Raw genomic sequence first — 19,106 nt, 5'->3', positions numbered from 1 at the left:
GGATAAAGGTATTACAAATATAAGGTTAGGAGGTCAGGTTAAGATGAATACTTTGAAAAGCCTTCCAGATATTTAAGTTCACAAAAATTAAATGATAAAAAAGTATGTTAAAGAAGGCCACAGTGATATTTTATACATATAAATCAGCAATCATGGATGGTATACAATTAAGTTTTTCATTAAGATTCCCTGCTTGCTTGAGTTTTTAAAGGATTTCTGTCTCCCCATTTCAGTGAGATTGTTGTAAATTTCTTTTGCTTTGCCACAGATAATATGATAATGTGCATGATAAACACTGTTTTGATATTTGTCCTTCTTGCAAATGTTTAATGCCATTGTAATTTTAGGACATAGAATTCTTCCTTCTTTATTCCAGGCTTCAACATAATTCCAGAGATAAAATTAAGGCCTGAGATGCCTTGAATAATTTTTAGTTAAACTGCATAGAGGTAATTCACCAACCTGTGGACACATGCAGTGATTCTGTTGTTCTCCTGTCTTTTATACTTTATGCCAGAAGTCATATTGTCACTTGCTGTCAACAATGTTGTGCTTCTGTTCCCCAAACAGGCTGGCGAGTGCGTGCTGAGATCCAGGCTCAGTGTCTCTGAGTTTCCTTTTTCTCTTCCACACTTTATTGTACAATTTCTATCTTGCAAACTTCCCCCGTTTCTTTTCTAAGCACAATCTTTAGTAGTTTCTCTCTCTCTTTCTCTCTGATGATAAGTATCCCCAAAAGTGATGACTGGCAACTTATATAGCTAAACTTAGTAGAAATTATAACTAAAAATTCCCATATTTGATTGAAGAACTACATTAAAATAGAAACAATAGAATGTACGTGTATGCTATAATGTCACGTAAGTGACAGTTGGGAATATGTAATTAAAAGTAATCAAGTTTTATTCATTTCTGCATTGCTCAGCTACAGGATCTTGTTACCTGATTTTTTGTACTCTTTCCTTCAATTTACTGGGCACCTGATTCCTCTCTGTGCCAGAAGTACTGCCATTATCCTGCAAGAAATTATTGTTAACTTTTGCAGCCACAGATGTCAGATTCACTAAATCATCACTGCCATAAATACCCACCTCCCATTCCCTTAGCCTCCTACACCCATGACTCTATCCTGAAGCTTGTCAGCTGGAAGTTCTGTACTTCTGAATGCTAAGTTCTAGTAAAGTTCTTCTAGGGAAGAAGTTTTAATTTTCGACTGTGATAATGATTTTTTTACATCTTTTAGGGGTATATCAAAATATTTATGGGTAAAATGATATGTATTTTACTTTGACATTTGTGGATGCAGTAACTATAATTTCTTTTGGATGAAAGGATTGAGTGGGTGGCAAGTAGAGAATAAAAGATTGCAGTGACTTGCTAATTGTTCGACCTGTGGCTGAATACAGGGACTCATTCTTATTTTTGTATACGTCTGGAGTTTTCCATGATTAAACTGTTTTGTAAAGAAACTCCAATATCTTCCTATCATTTCTCCCACTAAACCTTCCAGGCCCTCGACGTCTGTTTTCCTCCAGTCTATTGACCCATCTGAACAGCACATTTTCTCCCTTTACTTTAGTCACCATTTTCACTGCTTTTTCCTTCCCTATACCCTGCCCTCTGAGCGACTTAAGCAAAATCACAAAATATTCAACATGAAATATTTATTGATCACCTATTATGTGCTAGAGAGTGGGGTGCTGTATAAACAAAACTGATAAGGTTCCATTTCTCATGAAGGCTTATGTTCTAGTGAGAAGAAGGCAGACAGGAATAATGAAATAAGTGAACAGGAAAATATTACAGAGTGATACAAGTTCTATAGAAGGCAAAATACACTGGCATGATAGGGAGTAACTCCAAAGGCTACTTCAGGTTGATCAGTAAAGTTCTCTCTAAAGGAAATGACATTCCCAGCTGAGACCTGAATTCCAAGGTGAAGTCAGCCAGGAGATCAACAGAGGAATATGGCAGGGACAAGAAATGGCTAGTGGAAGAGTCTTAAGGAAGAACCAGTGAGGTGTGCCTGTTGTCAGTAACAAGGTCAGGTCTCCAGAACTCTCTGCAGGAGGCTGCCATCACTAAGCCATACCCGTCAACCTAAGCTGGCCCTCAACACTCCTTGACAAACAACTTTCTGGTTCCCATTCTCTCACAGAGTATTTCAAGTCTTCATCTTGTTCTTAAATCCCCACCTCTCTAGAGCCCTCCCCTCTTAGTAGATTTCCTCACTGTCTGCTTCAGAGAGAATATAGTCTTTAATTTTGGAACTTCCTTAACTTATAAAATTATAGTTACTGCATCCAAACCCACCTTTTCCTTCACTCTTGGAGAAAAGCTAGCAGTCTTCTTGCTCGGTCTAAAAATTCAACTGATGTTGTGGGTTTGCACTCTCTGGGACCTTGACTTTTTCAAATATCTTTCTCTCTTTGAATATTCTCTTTATCCTCTGCTGATTCATTTTGCTTCCTTTTCAATACTTTCCTTTCCTTTCCTTTCCTTTTCAATACTTTCTTACTTGACTATTCTGCCTTATTTTACCAGATTGACCAATCAGTTTTGAAATTCGCCTCTGGCTGATATAACAACCCTTTTGTTATTGTTTTTCTACTTCCTGTCATCTCTTTCCTGCATTTTTCATAGACTCCTTTTGTCCACCCTTTCTTTTGGTGTCCTCCCGTCTTCTTTTTTCACTTTACATTCTCTCATTATTTGCTTTGATTTAACCCCATCATATTAATTACCATCTTTTTTGTTTTTTAAAGACTCAACAATGTATAACTGTAGCCCAGGTACCTAAGATCTAGCTTATTATATTGAAATGTCTAGTAAATATCCTAAATAGAATTTCACCGCAAATGTAATGTGTACAACACAGAAGTCACATTCACTTTGAATCCACTCTTTTCTGCATTCCCTGTCTTGATGGAATCACCACCTCATTATTCAACCAAGGTAGAATTCTGGTAGTTTTCTTCAAGTATATCTCTTCCTCTTCGTTACACTTCTTTGTGAGTTTTACTTTTTAAATGTCTCTTGAATACATCTATTTCCCATCACCACTAACAATGTCACTATGCTAGGTTCTTTTCTATTGTATCCATAATTTTCATTGCTGAGTTATTTCTTTTTTTTTTGAAAGACACATCTGATAACATCACCTCCTGCATAAGTTACTTTTGTAGTTCCCTATCACTTTCAGGATAAAATCCAAACTTCTGAACAGGTGTTCAAAACTCTCATAACCTGGTCCCTGACTACTTGCTAGCTTGAGCTTCCAATCACCCCTAACATTCCCCCTATATTCTGGCTTTCCCATACTGTCAGAGGCATTTGAACCAGAGCAACTACATTTTGAATAGGGGTTGGGTAAAATAAGGCTGAAACCTACTGGTCTGCATTCTCAGATGGTTAAGGCATTCTAAGTCACAGGATGAGATAGGAAGCTGGCACAAGATACAGGTCATAAAGACCTTGCTGATAAAACAGGTTGTAGTAAAGAAGCCGGCTAAAACCCTCCAAAACCAAGATGGCAATGAGGGTGACCTCTGGTCATTCTCACAGCTACACTCCCACCAACGCCATGACAGTTTACAAATGCCATGTCAATGTCAGGAAGTTACTTTATATGGTCTAAAAAGGGGAGGAACCTTCAGCTCTGGGAATTGCCCACCCCTTTCCTGGAAAACGTCTGAATAATCCATCCCTTGTTTAGCGTATAATCAAGAAATAACCATAAAAATAGTCAACCAGCAGCCCTTACAGCTGTTCTGCCTATGGAGTTGTCACTCTTTTATTCCTTTACTTTCTTAATAAACTTGCTTTCACTTTATGGACTCGCCTCAAATTCTTTCTTGCACAAGATCCTCTTGGGGTCTGGATTGGGACCTCTTTCTGGTTGCAATGCTACTTGCAATTCTTTGACTATGTCCTGTACTCCCAATGTCATTGGATAGTGCCTGGAACCTGGTAGGAGCAGCATAAAAATATTTGTTGATGAAATAATATAAGTATCTTATCAAAAAATGCTTTCCCCCTTCTCCAGCTGGCTAATTCCCACTACAGCTTCAAGACTTGGCTCAAGGTTCATCTCTTCCAGGGTCTTTTTATGCTGCTTTGTTTCTTCTTCCTCACCCTCTGTGGTAGGTAGAAAAATACTCCCCCTTATATGTCCACATCCGAATCCCAATCCCTGGAACCTTAGAATATGTGACATGGCAAAAAGAATTTAGCAGATGAAATTCACGTAGAGGATCTTCATCCTGGGAGATTATCCTGGATTATGTGAGTGGGCCCAGTCTAATCACAAGTCTTTAAAAGAAAAGAACTTTTCCTGACTGTGGTCAGAAAGAGACCTGAAGGTAGAAGCAGGGCAGAGAGATGCAAAGTTTCTATCTTTGAACATAAAGAAAGGAGCCACAAGACGAGGAATGTAGGAAGCCAGTGGAGCTGAAAAGGAAATGGATTTCTTCTTAGAGCTTCCAGAAAGGAATGCAGCCTGGCAGATGCCTTGATTTTAGCCTAGTGACACCTGTGTGGGACTCCTCCCCTACAGAAATGTAAGACAATACAGTTGTTTGAAGCCGCTAAGTTTGTGGTTATTTGTTACCAGTAGAAAACTGGTACTCTGTTAAAATGCCTGCTGCTTCTCTGTGCTGACTTAACAGCGTGAGGTCACCTACTCTACTACAGTAATAGAGCGGATGCACTTGTCTACCTCACTATGCTATGTGAAAACTCAAAGGCATGTGTCAGGGTTGAACACAGTATTTTGGACAAAATAAGTGAGTAGAAAATAAGTGGGCCAAGTGCGGTGGCTCACACCTGTAATCCCAGCCCTTTGGGAGGCCAAGGTGGGTGGATCACAAGGTCAGGAGTTTGAGACCAGCCTGGCCAACATGGTGAAACCCCATCTCTACTAAAAATAGAAAAATTAGCTGGGCGTGTTGGTGTGTGCCTGTAATCCCATCTACTCGGGAGGCTGAGGCAGGAGAATTGCTTGAACCTGGGAGGCGGAGCTTGCAATGGAGTGAGACTCCATCTCAAAAAAAAAAAAAAAAAAAAAAAAGAAAGAAAAGAAGTGAATCGATTACCATGACATTGATAAGGAAAAAGGGCTGATATAAAATTTTGGAATTGTATGTTACAAATACAAAGCAAAGATGTATACATGATCAGAGATCTAGCATTATATAAGGCAGAGAAATACATTTTTAAGAGCACCTATATCAGATGTATGAGGGTTGCTAAAGAATACCTCATTCCTTAAAAATTACTGAAATATTTACCTCACTGACAAGTGCTTAAAATTCCTACATCTGAAATGCATCCCATTGGATTAATGAGTTTTCAAAAAAAAAAGTCTCTTTAAAAATGTAAAAATTCCCAAGATGATAATAATTTGGCAGCATTTGCACCTAAATTTACCAGATTACTTGAGGATAGCTGTTCCTATTGAATATTCGAAAAAATAACTCTCATGTTGGTGGACCATTTAATTATTTTGATTTGAAGTTTGGGAGGTGTTTTGGGAAAATAACTCTGAAATCATGTTTTTTCTCTGTTTTCACACCACAACAATCAACACAGAAGACTTCTGTGACCAAATGTGTGGGTTTTTTTCCCCACACACTAAGCAGCAGACACCAGCTGGGTGTCCTCCCATTCAATTCTATCTAGAGATAGTGTCCGATCCCACAGGTTGGGGGCTCAGTCTCCAAGACTGCCCCTCAAACCCCCAGATCCCAGTCACAAGTCCAGGCCCCCGGAACTTCTGACAGGTCAGCTTCAAGTTTGGGTTCCCATGAACGACCCCCTCTTTGAGCTCAATTAATTTGCTGGAGAGGCTCACAGAACTCACAGAAACACTTATTTATTTATTTATTTTTATAAAGGATACTACAAAGGATACAGATGAAGAGATGCGTGGGGGTTAAGGGCGTGGTGCCTCCTCGCCCTCCCTGGGCGCACCACCCTTCAAGAAGCCCCGTGTGTTCTGTTACCCAGAAGCTCTCCGAACCCAGTCCTCTTGGGTTTTGATGGAAGCTGCAGGATGCCAGCATTCCTTCCCCCAGGGTATAGGGCAAGACCCTCTCTGGGGAGGGTCTTAAGACCAACCATCAGAAAGGTGAGGAAGAGTAGAGCTCTGCCTTGGGGCAAGTGAGAAGTGGGCAGGAGAAGGTCACAGAGTTTCTGATTCAGTAGGTCTGGGGTGGGCCTAAGAGTTTACATATCTAACAAGTTTCCAGATGATGCTTATGCTGCTCTGAGGATCACTGCTCTAGGGCCAGGGTCAGCAAACATTTTCTGTAACGGTATCAGTCCATTTGGGCTGCTGTAACAGAATACCTTAGACTGGGTAATTTGTAAACAACAGCCTGTTGTTTATACTCCTAGCACTTTGGGAGGCCAAGGCAGGAGGATTGCTTGAGCCCAGGAGTTCAAGATAAGCCTGGGCAACATAATGAGACCTTGTCTCCACAAAAGTAAAAAAATATTAGCCAGGTCTGGTGGCCCACACTCATAGTCCTAGCTACTTGGGAGGCTGAGGCAGAAGGATTGCATGAAGCCAGGAGTTTGAGAAAAGCCTGGGTAACATGGTGAGACCTTGTCTGCACAGAAGTGGAAAAAAAAAAAAAAACAAAAAAAAACCCAGGCATGGTGATGCACACTCTCGTAGTCCCAGCTACTCCAGAGGCTGAACCAAGAAGATTGCTTGAACCCAGGAGTTTGAGTCTGCAGTGAGCTATGGTCACATCACCTTGCCTGGGTGACAGAGCAAGATTCTGTCTCTAAAAATAAATAAATAAAATTTAAAACCCTAGACAAAAGAAATTTATTGCCAACAGTTCTGAAGCTTGGGAAATGCAAGATTATGGCACCAGGGGATTTGATGTTTGGTGAGAGCTTGTTCCTCATAGATGGTGCCTTCTATGTGTTCTCACATAGTGAAAGGTACAAACAAGCTCTCTCAGGCCTCTTTTTATAAGTGCATTCATCCCATTTGTCTGGGCTCCACCCTCATGACCTAATCACCACCCAGATGCCTCACCTCCCCACACCACTGCACTGTGGATTTAGTCTCAACATATACATTTTTGAGGGGACACAAACATTCAGACTTTAGCAAATGGCAAGACAGTAAATACTTTTGGCTTTGTGGTTCAGATGGTCTCTGTTGCAACTCCTTAAATCTGCCATTGTAGCAGGGAAAGCAGCCACAGACAAGACATAAACAAATGGGTCCCCAGGTGTGGGGCTAGATTTGGCTCACAGGCTATGCTTTTATAGCCCCTGCTCTAGAGGATGACACTCAGGTATTTTCTAAGACAGTGGTTTTGACTTCTGACCATTGTCTGTACTATATGAAAACCACTTAATGAGATTTTAAATGATCTTGATTCCCAGACTAATTTAATCAGTATATCTGGGGACAGGGCCCAGACATTCGTGTTTTTAAAGCTCCAACATTTTTCTGGCATGCAGCCAGGTTTGGGAATTATGGTTTGAGATGTTGGCTGATACTTTGATTTCTGATTCTGGGTTATTCTTGACCAGATTCATTGGAATCTCTGCCCCTTGACTTGTTGGATCTGGTTCCTTTAGGGAATATTAACCAAATATAAACCACATTAGGTGGAGAGATTGTGGAAAGATATAGAAACTACACTAAGCATGTAAGACGTAAACTTTTAAAGTTAGCTAAATTGGTATATGATATGTAACTCTTCAACAAGTAAAGGTGGGGCAAGTCCTGGTGGTTTGGGGCCTGTCCAGCTGACCATATTATCTCAGGGTGGTCAGCTCTCCAAAGGCTCCTCTTACTTCTTCAACTATATTGAATAGGTTAGAATTGAGGAGACTAAGAATGATGATTAGATCCCATTTGTCATCATTCTCAGTAAACTATCGCAAGAACAAAAAACCAAACACCGCATATTCTCACTCATAGGTGGGAATTGAACAATGAGAACACATGGACACAGGAAGGGGAACATCACACTTCGGGGACTGTTGTGGGGTGGGGGGAGGGTAGAGGGATAGCATTGGGAGATATATCTAATGCTAGATGACGAGTTAGTGGGTGCAGCGCACCAGCAGGGCACATGTATACATATGTAACTAACCTGCACATTGTGCACATGTACCGTAAAACCTAAAGTATAATAATAATAATAATTAAAAAAAAAAAGAATTGAGACTAAATTAGTTTTGGGAGAACCAAAAATGACTGGCATAATAAAGACACAGGAAACAGGATAGTTCAAACCATCGTGAGTACTTACGTAAATCAGCCTGTTATCTCCTATATGGAGAAAAGATACTGTGGATGTGTGCCCGTGTGCATATGCTCAAGCTCCTTGTGGTTTATAATGGTTTCTTTTGGGAGGCAGGATTATGCTGACAATGTGAATTTTCTTTTCCTGCTTGCTTGTTGCCAGCAGTCACTTAGCTGAGGCTGGTTAGAGGAGTGGATGCTGCAAAGTCAGGATTTCCTTGTGAGATTCTGAAGGCTCCTGAGATTTAGTGAGCTCCCTCCTTAAAGCAGCATGTGTATATGTGTGATATAACACTAGTCCAGTGCTATTCAATAGAACTTTCTATGATGATGGAAATTTACTATGCCCGCACTGTTCAGTTCTGTAGCCACTGGCCACCTGTGACTAGTGAACACCTGAAATGTGGCTAGTGTGAGTGAAGAACTACATTGTAAGTTTAATTTTAAATAACCACATATGGCTATTGCCTACTGTATTGGATAGTGTGGCTCTTGTCAATTGGAGAACAAATTCTTGGCATCTGACCTTCACACTCCTACATAAGAGATAACCTCACATTTAACATAAACATAGATGTGCTTGGGAGACAAATGCATTTATTTGTTTACTTACTATTTTATTTATTTTTCTTAAGTTCTGGGATACATGTGCATAACATGCAGGTTTGTTACATAGGTATACAAGTGCAATGGTGGTTTGCTGCCCCTATCAACCCATCATCTAGATTTTAAGCCTTGCATGCATTAGTTATTTGTCCTAATGCTCTCCCTCTCCTTGCTCCCACCCCCTGACAGGCCCTGGTGTGTGATGCTCCCCTCCCTGAGAACACAAATGCATTTATACCTGGGATGGGGAGGGAACATGCCCTTGGTGGTGGTGTCTATCTCTTTTAAGTGTCAATTGTGAAAAATGTAGGAATAATTATGGCCCCCCACTGTATGGAATATACAGTGTTGCATGATGATTAGGGAGGAAAGAGGTAACAAACACCATTCTGGGATGCAGTAGTAAGTTTTCTTGAGGGTAACTAGTTGGTGACATAATCTAACCTATTAAATAGAATGGAAATCTGAAAGTGTGGGAAAACTATGTGTAAAGATGCAAGGACCACAAAGTAAATTTCAGTTTATTGAACCAAGCATTTCTCAAATATCTGTAACTCCAGAACTCATATCTGTGTGTGCATGTGTAATATCTGCTGGCAACCACAGATCTAGTGTTCCATGGAGCACATGTTGGAAAAGGCTATAAAATGGGTGGATACTGTTCGTTCTGCAAAGCATATTCCCAATCACTCCATGAACCGGTCTTTCTGCTGCTTTCTGTTTTCTTTTTATTCCTTCCTATGTGGCCGATATTATGTGAAGAGCAGCTTGGGGGCTTGTGGACAGATGTTGTGCCATAGGAATCAGAGCCATTGCTGGTACCACTTACTTGTGCCTTCAGTACCTGTTTGAGCTATTTAATGTATGCGATGTCCGTTTGATGATGCAGGGCTGCTGGGTACACCCAGTTCTATGGCTCAGTGAGTCATATAGCACTTGGTTCATGATGGATATTTCAGGTAACTTGGTATTTTAAAAGACTTTGGTGTTCCAAATTGAAGGATTTCTAATGTTAATTTTTTTCTCGTAAAAAGTAAATGGAAAAGGAGCAAGTGATGCTTTTTAAATGCATACCAAAGATCCCTGCAGTCATTCTCTCTAGTTTGTAACCATTTTATTATTTTTCAGCATATTCAACTAAACAGAGAATAGTATTTCATAGCCAGCCTTTCTATGATTATCCACCATACCTTCCTTTTAATCTGTGCACTTGGTTTATCTTCATACGTACAGAGCAGTTTCTTTTTCACACTCGCTCAGCCAAGCAAGATAAGGGGCTATAATTATAGAGAAATGTATCCTTTTAAGAATCAAAATGTTCTCTGCATAATTTTTTTTTCAGAAAATCGATAACAACTACAAAGTAAGCCAAATTTACTTTTACTTCTGCCAAATTATTTATCAGAATCTCAAAGGTCATGCTAGGCTAAGAAATGTGAAAATGAACTTAATTTCTTCTTAAAATATTTTGACTAACCCCTAAAATAAACATATAAAAGTCCTTGAACCAAAGGAAATTTTACTAGTAAATTTTTTTTGTTTAATTGAAGCTAAGATTATACATAGCAGAATATTCTCAGATTTTTATATTGTATATACTTATAGCTCATTATGCTTATTGCCAGAACTTCCATAACAGATTAGCCAATTTGAATCTTGTTACTGGAGGCAGCACTTTTTATTTATTTACCACCAGTCTTGAACCTAGATACCTTGTGTGATTTAGAATTTTTCTGAAAAATTAATCTAAATACATTGTGTCTGCCACATTCTAGGGCAATTTGCATCATGTAAATTGACAACCACCTAACATATTAATGAAATATTTCTTTATGAAAAATGTGAAATAATGAATATCTGTAGCATATAAAAAAAGATTAATTTCAAGGCTAGTCTGTCAAGTGACTTGTAGGCTGTGTTTACTGCTCCCACAGGGTACTGCCACATTAGCTGTTAACTAGAAATATCCCCATCATTTATTAGTATTCTGGGCACTGTGCTTTTGTTTATGGGAACTGGAACTTCTCTGAGGGACTGTCATGACTGCTTTGCTGTTATCTTACCATTCATGGTTAATATGATTTAAAATACTTTTAGATCACATAAGGCATCACATCTTATTTATGTGATGATAGTTATTTAGTGCTGAAAACCAAGCTTTAAAATCAGTAACTTTGGAATAGAAGTTAGAGGTGATGAAATGCTATGAACAATTTCCCATAACTGTTATGATATGCTATGCAGATTTTTGAGAACTCTGAAAAATGTCAGAGATAATATGGTAAAATTAAAATGAGACATTAAAGCAAAACAAATGCACATTTGTTATAAATTATTCATTCTAGGTAGACGTTTCCCACCATGCTCTCAATATTAAATTAAGCTTGAATTATCAAAGTTACACTTTGATTAGGCTTTTAAATTAGATTAAAATTAGGCTTGAATTATCAAAGTTTTGAAATATGCCAAGTGTTCAGCAACTTGGTCCCCGCATAAAATGCTATTGCCCCAAACCAAAATAATTTCATATTTTAATTTAAAAGTTAGAAAGTTGCAGGTTTGGGGATAGAAAAGTGTGGAGAGAAAGAGGATGCTTAGAACAAACCAGTATCGAATATGCTTCTGTTTTCTTTACCTTCACAACTGTCCTATTTGTTTTTCCAATTCTAACATTTTCTTCGATTAAATAAAATTGACTTTGGGAATAGGGCAGGAGACAAGAAGAAGAGAGAGCCACTGAAGACAGGAAGTAAGAAAACTACCAACAGAGAGTGCTTTTTGCATCAGAGAGAGATACAGAATATTAAAATAATAAGATAGTTCTCTTTATACTCTTTCATCTTTTTGACTTTTCTACTCTGAGACCGAACTATCCCACTAGCACACCTTCCACCAGGGAGGTCCCCATCTAGCAAGATGGTAAATGTCAAGCCCCCTAAATATGCTACTATTGACATATTTTCAAAGATGGTGTTTTCTTCCCACAGCATATTCTGGACCATATTCATTAGGGGCTAACACTGAGGTCCTGCCTGACTACTGTAGCTCTTGCAAGACACATGGGCCACTAAGAAATTTTGCAGATAAGTAATAAACATGGTGATTTTAATTCTGGGATTAATAATATGCCCTATGAATGTTACAGAAGTGTTGAAATAAATTATGGATTATATGTTGGCTACCTTGGAGAGCTGAGTTGATTTAACTATGTATAGTAGCAGGGTTTCTTGGAAATTTTCTATAAATGTTTCTCAATTTGTATTAGTACATTACTTAGTTCAAATTCCTCCAAAAGATGAGTCTTTGGGGAAACTCAAACTAATGAAGTGGGAAAGTGGGAAAGGGAAGGAAGAAAAGCCAAAAACAAATTTTTGAGTGCATGTTAATGAATGGGTTATTGCTGTGTTCACCTAGAGTACAATACTGTGAGTAAAAACTTTGAGTTCCATGGAACACCCTGGACCTGTCCCCCAGGAGGACAGGAAGGTTGTGACATTTATCCACCAGTGTTCATCCCCTACTGTTCAAGGATTGCCCTGTGGTCTTAACTCTTGTACACTAGTACTTCCAAGTCCTAGAGGGTCAAGAAACAACCTTCAAGCCTTTAGAAAAGAGACTGGCCTTTCAGGTGGGAAATTAGCTTGCTTTGTACTGTGTACCTCAGCTCCAGGTGAACTGAGGTGGGCTGAGGGAATGGAGAAAGGCAGCAGCATCATGTGCTACATGAATAACACTAATATTGAGTGAACAAAAAATGTTAGAACCTTAATAAGTGGAGTTTGTTCACATACACATTACTAAAAATAGTCTCATCCATTTTCCCTGTGTAGGTTTTTCTTTAGACTGTTTCCTCTGCCAACATTGCCTCAAGCATAAGTAATGATTTCCCAAAGCATTTCTCAATATTTTCTAAGTGTGTTGGCCTTAGAATTCTTCTTCAGGAAAAAAGTTTCCAAAATACATGTGATATCAAATCATACAAATATAAAATAGCAACAGTTATTACTACAGTGACAATACAGCGAATATGTAAAGTTCTTTAAAAGAAACAACAGGTGACAAAGTCAGTTTTATGAGGCCAGCAACTCCCTTAGACATGCATATATTAAGCACATCTAAGTCTTCCAGAATATGTTTATTTTTAGCATCTGGAGTACTGAAGATTGACAATGTTATGTGCTGTGTGCTAATTCATGAGTCAAAATTTGCATTGTTAAAGTAGATTATGGCAGTGAATAGAAAGTTGGAATATTTATTATTTTAATGCAATACTCTTTATATGACAAAGACTGAGTTTGGCATTGTTTAATGGAAAAGTAATCTTTGTGAAATCATTTGGCTGCTAAATATTTGGAATTATTTATGTTGGATAATAGCACAAATTAACCATTTGAATTTTGTTCTGTTTTTATTTTCCTTTCAGTTGAAACGAGGAGTAAAAGTACATTCTTGGTTATCTTCTCTGGTATAAGGAATAATCAATGGAGATAGTTAAAAGTTTCTCTCACATTCATTCCATCTCCATAGTGGGGCCCTAATACACTGCACCTAAATCTCTCTCTTCCCACATTGTTGTTTCTGAAGCTGTTATTTGGCCAAATTTTTTGTCTCTGTTTTCCCATTACTATTCATATATAGATATATGACTGCGTATGTATACATACGTGTGTGTGTATATATATACATATATATGTATCTATTATCTGATCATTGCCATAGTAAATCCTTAAACTGTTTTTTATCATATCACCATCAAATTTAAGAAGATAAATATCATATCAAGGCTTAACTCCCTTGCCATGCTTATGTGATCTATGTGACTCACCTCACTGATTCAATATTAATTGCCACTCTTACCCAAGCTGTGTCTTTCATAAAATTGTGATTATTCTCTTCTCATACCTTTCCCCAAACAGGAATATGCCTCCTTGTCTTTGTTCTCTTATGTTCTGCTTCTGATATCTAAAGGAAGCAATTTCTTCTCCTAAGTTTCAGCTTATGTTCTGTATTTTCATTGACACTTTCTGATAGCAGGCCACACAGATTTCTTTTCCTTTAATTCCCTTCTTGTTTATTGTGCACTGTGTACCCTCTATAAGAAGAATCTTATTCTTTTTCTATTTGCTAACAGTTGAAGCAAAAAATTTCAGAACGATGAGCTTCAAATTATGATATGATAATAACCACTGGGGGAGCTTTGTAAAAATGCAGATTTGAGAGTCCCCTCAGATAATTCTGGTAATGGTGGTCATGGACTATGCTCTAAGATACACTGTTTTAGTTTTTCCTTCATGTAAAACTATAATGTACTCATTTTTAAGACTAAATAAATTATTAAATTCCCTTTCTTTCCTCCCTTAATTGGTTGATTAGTTAACAAAGACCTGCCTTGACCGTTGCTGGGGAAATAACTAAGCTTTGATGCTGAGGCGCTTTTAGAATCTTGTAGACACTGATAAGGAGTAAAAGTGATTTGCCCTATAAATTTAGATGCCACTTTGGATTATAGAAAATGATGTCATTTTAGAGTTAACTATACTCACTGTCAAATACTTTAAACAGATTTGTGTTTCTCTCCTGTAATATGTTATCACAGTCTCTAGATGACAGTAAAGATTTCCAGTTCCGGCTGGGAGTAAATTCGTTAAAGTAAGATGGTGCTCATCTCGTTGGCCCAAGATTCCATTTTATAAAAACAGCTCTTCAGTAAGATAGCTAAAACTAGTTGAAGGAAAACAATAAAATTTTATGGTAAAGTGTATTAGTTTATTTCCATGCTGCTGGTAAAGACATACCCGAGACTGGGCAATTTACAAAAGAAAGAGGTTTAATGGACTTACGGTTCCACGTGGCTGGGGATACCTCACAATCATGACAGAAGGCAAGGAGGAGCAAGTCATGTCTTACATGGATGTCAGCAAGCAAAGCGAGAGGGCTCAGCAGGGAAACCCCCCTTTTTAAAACTATCAGATCTCGTGGGACTTATTCACTATCATGAGAACAGCATGGGAAAGATTTGTCCCTATGATTCAATTACCTCCCACTAGGTCCCTCCCACAACATGTGGGAATTCAAGATGAGATCTGGGTGGGGACACAGCCAAAGCATATCATAAAGTCTTTAAAATTAAAAGAACAGAAAGATAAAATAAACTCTTTATAAAATTAAATTGATTTTCACTTAATAGGCTCAAAATAAAACTTGACTATTTGTTTAATGGCTTCTTTTTGTCTGTTTATTTCTGCTTTATATTATGAAACATTTGTTAAAATGTACTACAGCATATAAAACTACATATTTTAGATGATCTGTTCTTCAGGTCTATCTCTACACCTTAATCCTAACGTTAACCCGTTTTGTCAGCAAGTCACGAAGGCATAAAACCACTCTATAGTCTTTTTTCTTTTATTGGGTTTCCAATTTGGAATTCAAAGCTTAAAGTTTTTATACTAAATTAAAACACATTTGATATACATTTTTTCCAACTTCCTCTGTCCTCTGCTAGTAAAAAGTAGTACCATAGGTCATGACTTAAGCTTTGTGACATGAATCAGATAATCCTATAATAAGCAATTATTGGATTATTTATAAAGTAGGAACTATGTGGGATAAAGGAAAAGGAATGGGTGAGAATGTGAATAGTTTATCAGAATACAAAAAGGGAGAATTAACAATGAGATTATTTAAAGAACTACTGATTCTATACCTGCTCCTCAGAGAAACAAGTTAAGATCGGAAATGGAACAAGATCAAAAGGGAATAAAAAAAAAACCTATTTAGCAGTGATACCAAAGATAAAAAAAAAATTGATTTGAGAATTTGCCAAGATTGTCTAAGGAAATCTTATCTAATTAGTACAAAGTCATGTAAAAGCGTAAATGTTATTATTGTTAATGTGTGTTAGTAATTGGAATAATTTTATCAGAGTGCTGTACATTGTATGCTTTTATTAAAAGTTGAAGATAGGGTTAGATTTCTTTTACGATAGGTTTATATTGGTTCAGTTCACCAAAAAATAAGATTACTCCTGGATTCTAGGTACTGCATTGGCACTGGAAATATAAAACATTGCTGAGGAAAATTAAGGAAAACCTTAATAACTGAAGAGATATACCAAATTCATGGATCAGAAACTTAATACTGTTAATATGTAATTTCTCCCCCGAAGTGACCTAGAAATTCAAGGCAATTTCAATCAAAATCCAAGCAGGCATTTTTGTAGAAATTGACAATCTGATTCTAAAATTTACATTGAAATAGAAAAGACCTATAATGGTTCAAACATGCTGGAAAAAATAAATGTTGGAAGACATACATGATCTGACTTTAAGACTTGTCACAAATTTATAGTAACCAAGACATTGTAGTAATAGTGTAGAAATAGCTACATTAATGAAACCTAGAGTTCAGAAGTAGGCTCACACATAAATAGTTAAGTTTTGACAAAGATGCCAAGGCAGTTTCAGAGGAGAAAAAATAGTCTTTTCAACAAACGGTGCCAGAATAATTGAATATTTGTGTGCAAATGAATAAACTTTGATCCATACCTGGCACAATATACAAAAATTAAAATGGATCATAAACTTAAGTATAAAACCTAAATCTGTAACATTTTAAGGAAGAAATTTTGTGATCCTGGATTTCTTAGATACGACATCAAAGATGGTGACGAAATATTTCTTAGATACAACACCAAAAGCATCACCTATAAACAAATAAATTAGACTTCGTCAAAACTAATAACTTCTAATCTTCAAAAGATACCCTTGACAGAATGAAGAGTAGGCCAAAGACTGCAAAAGTATTTGTAAAACACATATCTGATAAAATACTTCTACTCAGAATATATAAAAAGTATTCTGGCTTGGCACAGTCACTCACACCTGTAATCCCAGCACTTTGGGAGGCCAAGGCAGATGGGTCACCTGAGGTTAGGAGTTCGAGACCAGCCTGACCAACATGGCGAAACTCCATCTCTACTAAAAATACAAAATTAGCTGAGTGTGGTGGTGCATACCTCTAAATCCCAGCTACTCAGGAGGCTGAGGCAGGAGAATCACTTGAACCCAGGATGGGGAGGTTGCAGTGAGCTGAGAACATGCATTGCACTCCAGCCTGGGCAACAAGTGTGAAACTCTGTCTCAAAAAAAAAAAAGTGTTCCATACTTGAAAATAAGAAAATACGCACTCCAATAAAAATAGGCAAAGGATTTAATAGACACTTTGTCAAAGATTTATGGATGGCAAGTAAGCATATGAAAAAATGCTCAACATCATGTAAGTTAAAACCACCTTAAGATAACCCATCTGCCAGAATCGCTATAATAAAGAAAGCTGGTATTGTGTGTTGGTGAGGATGTGGAACCAAACTCCTGGTGGGAATGGAAAATGGTACAACTGTGTAGGAGAACAGTTTGGCAGTTCCTTACAAGTTAACATACACCTCCTTAAACCCAGCCTTTCCATTCCTAGGTATTTACCCAAGAGTAATGAACAATATCATAGCAGCTTATTTATAATAGCCCAAAACTAAATGTTCATCAACAGGTGAATGAATAAACAAATTGAGGTGTGTCCATACAATAGAATAATACTCAGCAATAGAAAGGAAAGAACTGCTGGTACATGCAACAAATGGATGAATCTCAAGATCATTATTCTAAGTGAAAAAACTCAGACAAAACAAAATACATATTGTATGATTCTACTGATATAAAATTCTAGTAAGTGCAAACTAATCTATCACAGAAAAGCAGATCGTTGGTTGCCTGAGGATAAAGGAGAGACCAGTGGGATGGAACAAGAGGGAGGGATTACCACTGGGCCACCAGAAAACTTTGGGGAGTGATGGATATATTCTTTATGTTAATTGTGGAGATGGCTTCTCAGGTGTACACATACGTTAAAACATATCCAACTGTGCAGATTAAATAACTTATTAAAGCCGTTTTAAAGCAAAGAAAGAATAGAATTTTCTCTGACGTAAATAAATATATTGTTTCCTAAATAATAAGTGAGTAAATTACCGTTATATATTTCATGGAATAAAAGTCTGTTAAAGGAAACTTCCCCCACTTTTTGTGTAAATGTTAGATTGTCACCAAATTTTATTGCTAATTACAAAAAATATTTAGTCCCAGTTTTAAAATGCTTTATATTATATGTAATATATATGTTATTTACAAAGAAAAGAATCTTTGCATTTTGGAGCATCACAAGTGATTTGTGAGGGGAAAAGGAGTCTGGGTAGGGCTTTTCTTCTCTGGGTGTTCAATAAAACTGGCCAAATCTGATAGAAAAGATTCAAAGATGTGTTCTATTATGAAAACCAGAATCTAGACAATATGTAGCTATGACAGTTTTTGAGTTTCTCTTCTAACTTAAAGAAATATACAGACTGTTCACTGGGAATACTCTGGAAGATTTTGTCTCATAAAAGCCCCTTGTCGGATACCCAGGAATTGAACTCAGCTCTGCACCAAGCAGACCTAATAGACATCTACAGAACTCTCCACCCCAAATCAACAGAATATACATTTTTTTCAGCACCACACCACACCTATTCCAAAATTGACCATATACTTGGAAGTAAAGCTCTCCTCAATAAATGTAAAAGAACAGAAATTATAACAAACTATCTCTCAGATCACAGTGCAATCAAGCTAGAACTCAGGATTAAGAATCTCACTCAAAACCGCTCAACTACGTGGAAACTGAACAACCTGCTCCTGAATGACTACTGGGTACATAACGAAATGAAGGCAGAAATAAAGATGTTCTTTGAAACCAACGAGAACCAAGACACAACATACCAGAATCTCTGGGATGCATTCAACGCAGTGTGTAGAGGGAAATTTATAGCACTAAATGCCCACAAGAGAAAGCAGGAAAGATCCAAAACTGACACCCTAACATCACAATTAAAAGAACTAGAAAAGCAAGAGCAAACACATTCAAAAGCTAGCAGAAGGCAAGAAATAACTAAAATCAGAGCAGAACTGAAGGAAATAGAGACACAAAAAACCCTTCAAAAAATAAATGAATCCAGGAGCTGGTTTTTTGAGAGGATCAACAAAATTGATAGACCACTAGCAAGATTAATAAAGAAAAAAAGAGAGAAGAATCAAATAGATGCAATAAAAAATGATAAAGGGGATATCACCACTGATCCCACAGAAATACAAACTACCATCAGAGAATATTACAAACACCTCTACGCAAA

This window comes from Pongo pygmaeus, chromosome 3, assembly GCF_028885625.2.
Source record: "Pongo pygmaeus isolate AG05252 chromosome 3, NHGRI_mPonPyg2-v2.0_pri, whole genome shotgun sequence".
NCBI lineage: Eukaryota > Metazoa > Chordata > Mammalia > Primates > Hominidae > Pongo > Pongo pygmaeus.
This window is presented reverse-complemented; position numbering follows the sequence as displayed.